The following is a 10,104-nucleotide window of genomic DNA, read 5'->3' as shown; positions in this document are numbered from 1 at the left end:
TCAGAGCCAGATCAGCAATACTCACCACAAGGATCTGCAGAAGGCATGGTAAGGACCGGGAGCAGGAGCAGGAGCAGCAGCAGGAGCAGGAGCAGCAGCAGAAGCAGGAGCAGGAGCAGCAGCTAGAGAGCCCAACAGTCCTGCCAAGAGAGCGGAGGCCAGCAGCAGAGTATTCATGGTGGAATAATGAAGCAGGTTTCTTTCTCCTGTAGAGCAGAGCTGGAGTGTGAGGTAGTGCTGAGAGGATTGTCTGACTGACTGCTTTTCCAGAGAGCCAATTTATACTAAAATCAGGCCCAACAAAAGGCCCAGTAATGATCCCCGTGACTGATTTGGTGAAGGATGTGTGTCTTGTGGCCATTGTCTGATCTGGTTGTCTTGTGCTGATTGTCTTTCATTAAAACACCTTGATAAGTACTCAAGCACATCACATATCTATTATTTTATCTTGCCTCTAAAATGACAATCTGAGATCACTTGATAGGATCAGAATGTCCGTGGGATAAAAGAGCAAATGTCAGTATTTAGAAGTCTGTTAATTCTCAAGATGGGTGCTGTCTTTGATATTGATGAGTCAGTTAACCTAAATAACCAAGAAAAAAAACAAAAAACAACATATATGATTGTAGTTTTTTTTTTAACAGAGGATATTCAAATCTCTTAGTTAGGTAATAGTATGATAAGGAAAATGTACTGTTGCAGAAACATGTCAGTGACTGTTGTACGATCATATATCAAATCATTAGATTATTATCACTCGTGTCAATGTAAAAAGAGTTTGGAACCCATTTTGAACTGTTTTGTAAAGGACTCCAATGATCATTTTGATGATTGTACAAACCTCAAAATTGCTGAAAATACATTCAAATTGTTAGAATAATTGATAAGAAAAGCAGCAAATACTAACAGTTGTGGAGTTAACTAATCGTTTCCTGTCCCTGTATAAACTGTAAAGTTGAATCAAACATCCTATTTTGAAAGCTCTTCACATGTCTTTGTGCAAAAGATCATAGCAGTACATGACACCAACATGTGATGATTAAACAGGCGACAACAATCAGAATTTGTTGCAAACAAAATCCTATTGAAGAAAGAAAAGATCCATATGATATTACAGCTGGAGTCCAAATGTTGCCACAAGGGATCTTAGGATTAATCACATTTATGTTGACATTTTAAATGATGTAATTGTTTTAAATGATTAAATAACTGAAATAAATGTGTGTAACTATTTTCTAAAGTACGGTGGAGTTTGTGTCTTCTAGTAAACACGCCTGTCATCAGAGCTGTATGAATGTGTGAAAGGAGAATTAAGAGTCCTCCAAGTATCCAGAGAGAGCCAAGTCTGTCTCGAAGTAGTATTTGTACTTTAACTTAACAGAGGAATATGAGCAGCCCCCTCTTAAAGGTAAAAATGTTTTATATGGCTTGACGAGAAAATAAATTTTCTGTTTTTGTTATATTGATTTTTCTTTTAAATTTGGATTAACTGATCCCCTTGATATTAAAGAATGTCTAATCAAACAACTGACTCCTAGACATTATTAACTATTATTATTATTATTATTATCAAGTGGTCTTATAGAGGCATTATGAAATGATAAATATGATGTGCTCAAGTACTTGTAGAGGTGTTTTATTGCTTTAACATTCACATATGAGTAACAACAATCTAATAATTTAATATATGATCGTACAACAGTCACAGAAAACATGTTTCTGCAGCATTTACTTTAACTTTAAGTACACTGTCCTTATCATACTTTTATAAGATAAAATAATAGATATGTGATGTGCTTGAGTACTTGTCGAAGTGTTTAATAGTGCAATGAAAGACAATCAGCACAAGACAACCAGGTCAGACAATGGCCACAAGACACACATCCGTCACCAAATCAGTCACAGGGATCATTGCTGGGCCTCATGATGAGCCTGATATTTAGTATAAATTGGCTCTCTGGAGAAGCAGTCAGTCAGACAATCCTCTCAGCACTACCTCACTCTCCAGCTCTGCTCTACAGGAGAAAGAAACCTGCTTCATTATTCCACCATGAATACTCTGCTGCTGGCCTCCGCTCTCTTGGTAGGACTGTTGGGCTCTCTAGCTGCTGCTCCTGCTCCTGCTCCTGCTCCCGGTCCTTACCATGCCTTCTGCAGATCCTTGTGGTGAGTATTGCTGATCTGGCTCTGATGGAGTTGTTTCATGTCTCTGTCTCAGGAACCTTCTTGAAATGTTTTACTCTGAATTGTTGCGGCTCTTTCTGTTTTCAACATGAACGTGTCCAATTTTTTTCTAGGCTCTTTGCAACACCTTGTGCTGAAATCAGCACCACGTTACTTCAGCAGATCACTGTCTTCGACACTCTGGTTGGCTGTGCTGAATGTCAGTACAAGGTAAGAAACCCTTCTGTCAATATAAATGATGTTTTAGATTTTAGAATGTATTATATTTAGTGAGACGATGTGTGGTTTTGTGTTCCAGCTTGTGGCAGCCCTCCCTCAGTCTATCTTGGCCAACCACACTTCTCCTGATGGACTTCAGACGGAGACCATCACCTTCAAGTTTCGCCCCACTGTACTGGCCGGTGGCTGCCGTGTGTCTGTAAGTACTAATGACTCTCATCATTCAACAGCCATTTCCGCTGTATAGAAAGCAAAATGATACAGAAGTCTGATGCTTTTATAGAATTGAGGTTATAGCTTCATAACAAGATAAACTGTTTAAATGGATCTTGTTGCTTCCTCACCAGGGACTGTCCTCCTCTCTTGGATTCACCTCCCTTCTTGATGGCGGCCTCAACTACTGCAACCTCTTCAACCTGCTGTCAGGTGAGTTAAAGAGCTGGGATCACCTGACAACATGAATGTATGAATGACAAGGAGTACTGAGCGTGAACTGTTTGTTTCTGTTTCGATTCTAGCCAGCGGACTTACCTCAGCACCAGGCTACATGGAGATGACCAATGAGTGGGCTTGCCTGGGCTACGGACTCGCCACCTGTAAAGCCTAAAAAGGTTGAAGATGGAAATTCCGTCACTACTTCAAGCCATGATTTATTAGAAGTAGTATTCATTCCTTCGAGATGCTTGAATTATTAAAGCCAAAGCTGCTGAATTTCTTCAAATAATTTCATGAATTTGTAACATTTCGATTTGAAATGTAGTTTATTATCCTTTGGTAACTAATTTGTGTGTGCTTGAGAAAAAAAACTAATAAAAAGTTGCACTTCAATCCAACCTCTCTGCATTTGTACTTTTCAATTTCACCACAATGTGGAAATCACCTGTAACCTCTCCTGATCTGGACGATATGAACATCTACAGCTGTGATATCGCTGGGTTTTCATACCACAGACATTGCTAATACACAAGTATCTGGTTTGACTCGGGGCAAGTGAACATTTCTGTCAGGTTTGGGGTTTAAACGATGATGGGGGGTGGAGGGGTTCGAGAGGGGGGCCAAAGTCCAAACAAAGCTGGGAGGAGGGAGGCCAAGGTTGAGACACTCGGGAGGCTGACGGTGGGGGCGAGGGCTGAGGTAGTCGGGAGGCCGACGGCAAGGGTAAAGGTTGAGGCACTCGGGAGGCTGGTGACGAGGGCGAAGGCTGAGGCGGTGTGGGCTGGGACCCACTGGAGGCCGGCAGAGGCGGCATGGGCTGGGACCCACTGGAGGCCGGCGGTGAAGGCAAAGGCTGAAACCCTCTTGTGGCCAGACCGCTGGCTGGGAAACCCTCCTGTGTCTTGGCCGGACCACCGATGGGAGCTGGTGGCCTGGGAGCTGATGAAGGGTCACTGGCAGCAAACAACCTCGGCCGGGCCTCTGACCGAGGAGCAGATCCTGAACTTGGCATGGGACTCGGCCGGGCCTCCGACCGAGGACCGGGCATCGGACTCGGCCGTGCCTCCGACCGAGGAGCAGGGATAGGTGCCGACTAAAAACCACTGGCACGTGTCGATCGGGCCACCGACTGAGGGCCAATGGCAGGTGTCAACCAGGCTGCCGACTGAGGGCCAACGGCAGGTGTCAACCGGGCCTTTGATTGCGGGCCAATGGCAGGTGTCGACCGGGCCGCCAACTGAAGACCACTGGCAGGTGTCAACCAGGCTGCCGACTGAGGGCCAACGGCAGGTGTCAACCGGGCCTTTGATTGCGGGCCAATGGCAGGTGTCGACCGGGCCACCGACTGAGGGCCACTGGCAGGTGTCAACTGGGCCACCGACAGTACAGCTGAAGATCCAGGCAGGCATGGTTCAGAGGCGCTAAACCAGAATGGCTCCAGGATGCAGGACAGCAGAGGGGGCAAAGCCCTGGGTGGTGGCGAGGAACAGCAGAGAAGGGCACCAGACCTCAGGGAGCCTAGACGCTGCCGAGTGCGTTGCTTTCTAGGTGGGGGAACTTTGTAGGCCAGGCAGGTTCCCCAGAAAGGAGACATTTCAGCTGGGGCTGGAGCTGAGGCATGGGCTGAGGCCAGAGCTGAGGCATGGGCTGGTAGCTTGGCTGTGGCTGAGGCATGGTGGCTAGCCACCGCCTGAGCATCCAAGCCATAGAGGTTGGCAACCAAAGCCTTTCTGAGTTTAGCCAGCTCTGCTATAAAAAGTGTGACACATGGGATTGCCTTCAACCAATAAACAGTTCCTCATTAGTTCAGTTCCTCCCTATGGCTCTTAGCTTCTCCTCCTTCTCCTCCGTGTCAGCCTCACCACTCACAACCTCCAACAATCTGTCCCCCAGCCTACAAAGCTGTAGGCTGTAGTATGCTGGGTCCATTTCTGGTCTGTTCATTCTGTCAGGTTTGGGGTTTAAAGGGGAAGACTATGGAAAAGGGAGGTGGACCCAAATGCAGTTACTCTCTGGAGGCAAGGATATGGGGAACAAATGGCAAGCTTTTATTTAACAAAAGCTGAAGGATACAAAAACCAAGAACTCACAAGACATAAAGACGTGATACATGACACAACAAGACATGATACAAAGACATAAATCCATAATCAGAACATAACAAACAACAAGACTCTACAGACATGACAATTTCCAGTCTACATTTACTCTTTTGGGCTACAGTATTTAGGCCATGTTAAAGCATTTGGCTGTAGATATGAAGCCATGCTGATGATTGTTTTCAGCTCAAGGTTAAGAGATATTGTTCTCCATCTTGTCTGTGGACGCCCCAATGTAACTGAGCTAAAGTTGTGCTCAAAGGATAAAAACAACAAAATGAGATTAAAAAATATCAACAACATTTTTTTCTCTTCAAACATAATACTCTGGTAACTGTGAATGGTTTTCATTGGATCAGCTCTCTGCCAAAGATCACAACAGATCTGGATCCTTTGCTGTCACAGAGACTCTTTGTGCCCATTCAATGTCTGAAAGATAACCTGTCAAAGTAGAGAGGCTCAGAGCTCAGAGATGAACATGTTATTAGGATGTAAACACGGACGTGAAGGTTTGCTGCTTTTCCTTTAAATTATCATTTAATTAACTGATTGTAAAAGACTGTAAAAAAAACCCTCTAAAATGTTCACTCTGGATGCAACAATTTATCTATTAATGGAAAAACTAATCAGCAGATGACTCCATGATGAAAATAATCATTGGATGGAGTCCTTCACAAAACTGTTCAAAATGGGCTTAAAATGGATTTAATATATGATCGTACAACAATCACTGACATGTTACATCTTAAACTAAGGGAACTGAATATCCCTTGCAAGCATATAAATGATATAATATGATATAATCATATAATCATATAAATTATATAAATGATAGATAACCCGTTTGTTGTTGGAAAACATGTGTGAATGTTTGATGGGATATTTAAAGAGTCCTCCAAGCATCCAGAGGACATTCTGCAATGGGTACTTACTTACTTTTAGTACATTTTCCTTATCATACTTTTAACTAACTAAGACATCTGAATATCCTCTGCTAAAAAACAAAACAAAACAAAAAAACTACACTCATATATGTTGTTTTTTGTTTTTTTCTTGGTTATTTGGGTTAATTGACTCATTAATATGAATTAACAGACTTCTAAATACTGACATTTGCTCTTTTATCCCATGGACATTCTGATCCTATCAAGTGATTTCAGATTGTCATTTTAGAGGCAAGATAAAATAATAGATATGTGATGTGCTTGAGTACTTGCCGGGGTGTTTTATAGTACAATGAAAGACAATCAGCACAAGACAACCAGGTCAGACAATGGCCACAAGACACACATCCTTCACCAAATCAGTCACGGGGATCATTACTGGGCCTCATGATGAGCCTGATATTTAGTATAAATTGCCTCTCTGGAGAAGCAGTCAGTCAGACAATCCTCTCAGCACTGCCTCATTCTCCAGCTCTGCTCTACAGGAGAAAGAAACCTGCTTCATTATTCCACCATGAATACTCTGCTGCTGGCCTCCGCTCTCTTGGCAGGACTGTTGGGCTCTCTAGCTGCTGCTCCTGCTCCTGCTGCTGCTCCTGCTCCTGCTCCCGGTCCTTACCATGCCTTCTGCAGATCCTTGTGGTGAGTATTGGTGATCTGGCTCTGATGGAGTTATTTCATATCTCTGTCTCAGGAGTCTTCTTCAAATGTTTTACTCTGAATTGTTGCAGCTCTTTCTGTTTCCAACATGAATGTGTCCAATTTCCTTTTTTTCTAGGCTCTTTGCAACACCTTGTGCTGAAATCAGCACCACGTTACTTCAGCAGATCACAGTCTTCGACACTCTGGTTGGCTGTGCTGAATGTCAGTACAAGGTAAGAAACCCTTCTGTCAATATAAATGATGTTTTAAATTTTAGAATGTATTATATTTAGTGAGACGATGTGTGGTTTTGTGTTCCAGCTTGTGGCAGCCCTCCCTCAGTCTATCTTGGCCAACCACACTTCTCCTGATGGACTTCAGACGGAGACCATCACCTTCACATTTCACCCCACTGTAATGAGCGGTGGCTGCCGTGTGTCTGTAAGTACTAATGACGCTCATCATTCAACAGCCACTTCCACTGTATAGAAAGCAAAATTGTAGCTTCAGAACAAGATATACTTAAGTTGTTATCTCTTTTGCTCAGTAATGACTCCAAAAAGTCTGTGATAAACGATTTTAAAATGCAAACGTTAGTCTGCATTTTATATATATATATATATATATATATATATATATATATATATATATATATATATATATATATATATATATATATATATATATAATAAATATTAGATATCATTATAAAAAAAAAGTTTCTTCTTTGGAAGAAAATCCACTTAATCCACTTTACACTTCCGGTGTAAGTTTAATCCATGTTCTAACACACCTTGACATTGAGTATGACCCCCTTTCCAGAGATAAAGTTTGTGGACCACTAGCTTACGTAGTTTTAGCATCCTCAGAAACGACCGCACAACAACAATACACTGCTGTAAATGGATCCAAGTATAAATCGCCATCAAAAGGCCACAAATAATGCTCAGAACAGCACCAAACTTCAGCAACATTACAAATAGGGTCCCAGCACATATTTCAAGGCATAAAACATTTGATATTGTTGCCGGATTTGTCAGAAAAGATAAACTTGCCCCACGGGTTAGTGGGGATAGAATCCCGGAAGGCATACACATTAGTTTTTTGTTTTTTTTTTTGTCTTGTATATTAGCCCACTATGCATCTCATGGTCCTGATGTCCTGATGTCAACAGCCTCTGTGCTCTCTACTCCTCTCTCATGGTCCTAATGTCAACAGCCTTTTGCCTTTTTGCCATCAAGTGTTTTTTTTTTGTTTGTTTGTTTTTTACTCAGTATGGAACTTGCATTTTTTTCCACTGATGAGCTTCGGATCCAGCAACTGAAAGGAAAAAAGGAATAGTCTGACAGAGGATTTATAATACAGTAACTAAAGAAATCTTAAAGTAATGTTGTGATTGATCTGTTACCGTGATAAACACCACCAGTAAAGTCTTTCAGCGTATATTTTGGCGCTTATCAGCGTACGCGCCAAAATATAAATGGATCTTGTTGCTTCCTCACCAGGGACTGTCCTCCTCTCTCGGGTTCACCACCCTTCTTGATGGCGGCCTCAACTACTGCAACCTCTTCAACCTGCTGTCAGGTGAGCTAAAGGGGCCGGGATCACCTGACAACATGAATTTGTGCATGACAACGTGTACTGAGCATGAACGGCCTCTCATGACTGACCTCATTTCCATCCATTTGTTTCTGTTTCGATTCTAGCGAGCGGTCTCACTTCAGCATCAGGCTACATTGAGATGACCAATGAGTGGGCTTGCCTTGGCTACGGACTCGCCACCTGTAAAGCCTAAAAAGCTTGAAGATGAGGCTCGAATTGTTACATTTGTATTAGACATGGAGTATTCCTTTTTCTCTTTGGTAAGCTAATTCATGTATGCTTGAGAGTAATGCCAATAAAAAGCTGCAATTTCAGTACGTGTGCTTTTTTCATTTTTACCACAATGTCGCTGCACTGTGCCACACACCGCTAAGATCTAAGCACCTGGTTTGTCTTGAGGTCAGTGTAAAAACTCACTGATAGTGGTTGTTGAGGACAGGAAGTGTCAGTGGCAATATGACATCAATAGCATGCCATCCAGTTAAAGCGTGGCGATGCAGATGAGGCTCTGACACCTCCTGAAGGGATGGCTGAAGATGACAAGCTGAAACATTTGAAGAAATTAAGCAGTCGTTTGACCGACTGGCAACAATTTGTCATTCTATGAGCTGTTTACGGCGTTGTAACTGGGTCAGTTGTCATTTTAGGAGGCAAGACTAAACCATATGAATGAGCTGTAACATGGAAAATATTTTCTATGTTGGTAAGCGCTGTCTGTTTTTTTGTGGTTTTTTAATGGTATTTTTCATACTGTGTGGGTTTCCATCTGAAAATGTTGTTTATCTTAGATCGTTAATGTCACAGCCGGTGGAAAAACTGCGTTAAAAGACAGGAGACCAGACAAGCTGGTGGCTGAGAAAGAAGGTTTATTTAAGAAAAAAACTGTAAACTGTAAATACTATATAAAAATTCACATAACAGGAAAAGAAAAAAATGTTTAACATTCCAAACCCACCATAAGAACACACAAAAACACAATACATATGGTTAAAGACATTCAATTAATGCAGTTTCTCAGCAGCAAACACCAAACCCTCACCATGTGAACAAAAAAGCCCCCCCAACTTTTACTAAATCTGGCAGGTGAAGCATTTAGCGTACACTTAATTTTCTCTAGCTTCTCTAAAGTTTCTCTAAAGCCCTTGACGCATTCAGAGTGAAGGGAGAGGGGATTTGCCTGAGAGAAAGATAGGCTGCAGAAGAAGGGTGATGAAAAAACAAAAGGGCTTATCACATCAGGCCCAGGTGTAGCTCATCGCTGACGACCTTCCTCTAGTGGCTGCAACACAGGAACATCCAGAGCAGCGAGAAGTGGAAAAGCGTCTATGTGCCTCGTGGGTTGGTCATCACAACTTTATCAACTTGTATAAATATGGATGTTTTTCCAACTTTAGCTTTTTGGTGATTAAAGCGGCTACGAGGAACTTTCATTTGTGTGGATTCTGGCGGCCCCTGTGGACAAGAGTGGTATGAGCACCACCGCTCGTGCTGTAAAGGTCTAGATAGCTGTTCTCGATTGTTTGGAAGCAGGTGACAGAAAGAAGAAACATGCTTTTAGATACTTTCTTTCTTCTTTGAACACAGCTGTTTGCACGGTGATCTTAAAGAGGCATCATTCTTAAACGGAGACTGTTTCAATACCAGTTCAAACGTCCTTGTAGCACGTTTAAGTCATTACCTTTCATCATTTGGACGTAACATTCGAGGCGATCTAATCGAAATCTGTGAAATCAGACTTTTATCAGTGATGCGTCCCAAAGCTTTGGTGTCATATTTTTGTCTATATCACAGTAAATAACCTATGATGTATACGCCCACAAACAGACATATACACATGACTTGACATTAACTCTAACAGCTGTGACTTAAGGCACGAGGGGAGTCTAATCGCTGCAATTTTAATCTTGCCCTCGTGACGAGCCTTTATGATGTGATGCCTCCCCGGAAAATGCAGCCACTTGCTCCGTCACAAGCTCAGT

Source organism: Acanthopagrus latus, chromosome 21 (genome assembly GCF_904848185.1).
Source record: "Acanthopagrus latus isolate v.2019 chromosome 21, fAcaLat1.1, whole genome shotgun sequence".
Taxonomy (NCBI): domain Eukaryota; kingdom Metazoa; phylum Chordata; class Actinopteri; order Spariformes; family Sparidae; genus Acanthopagrus; species Acanthopagrus latus.
The sequence above is the reverse complement of the archived record's forward strand: the minus strand, read 5'-3'. Positions refer to the sequence as shown.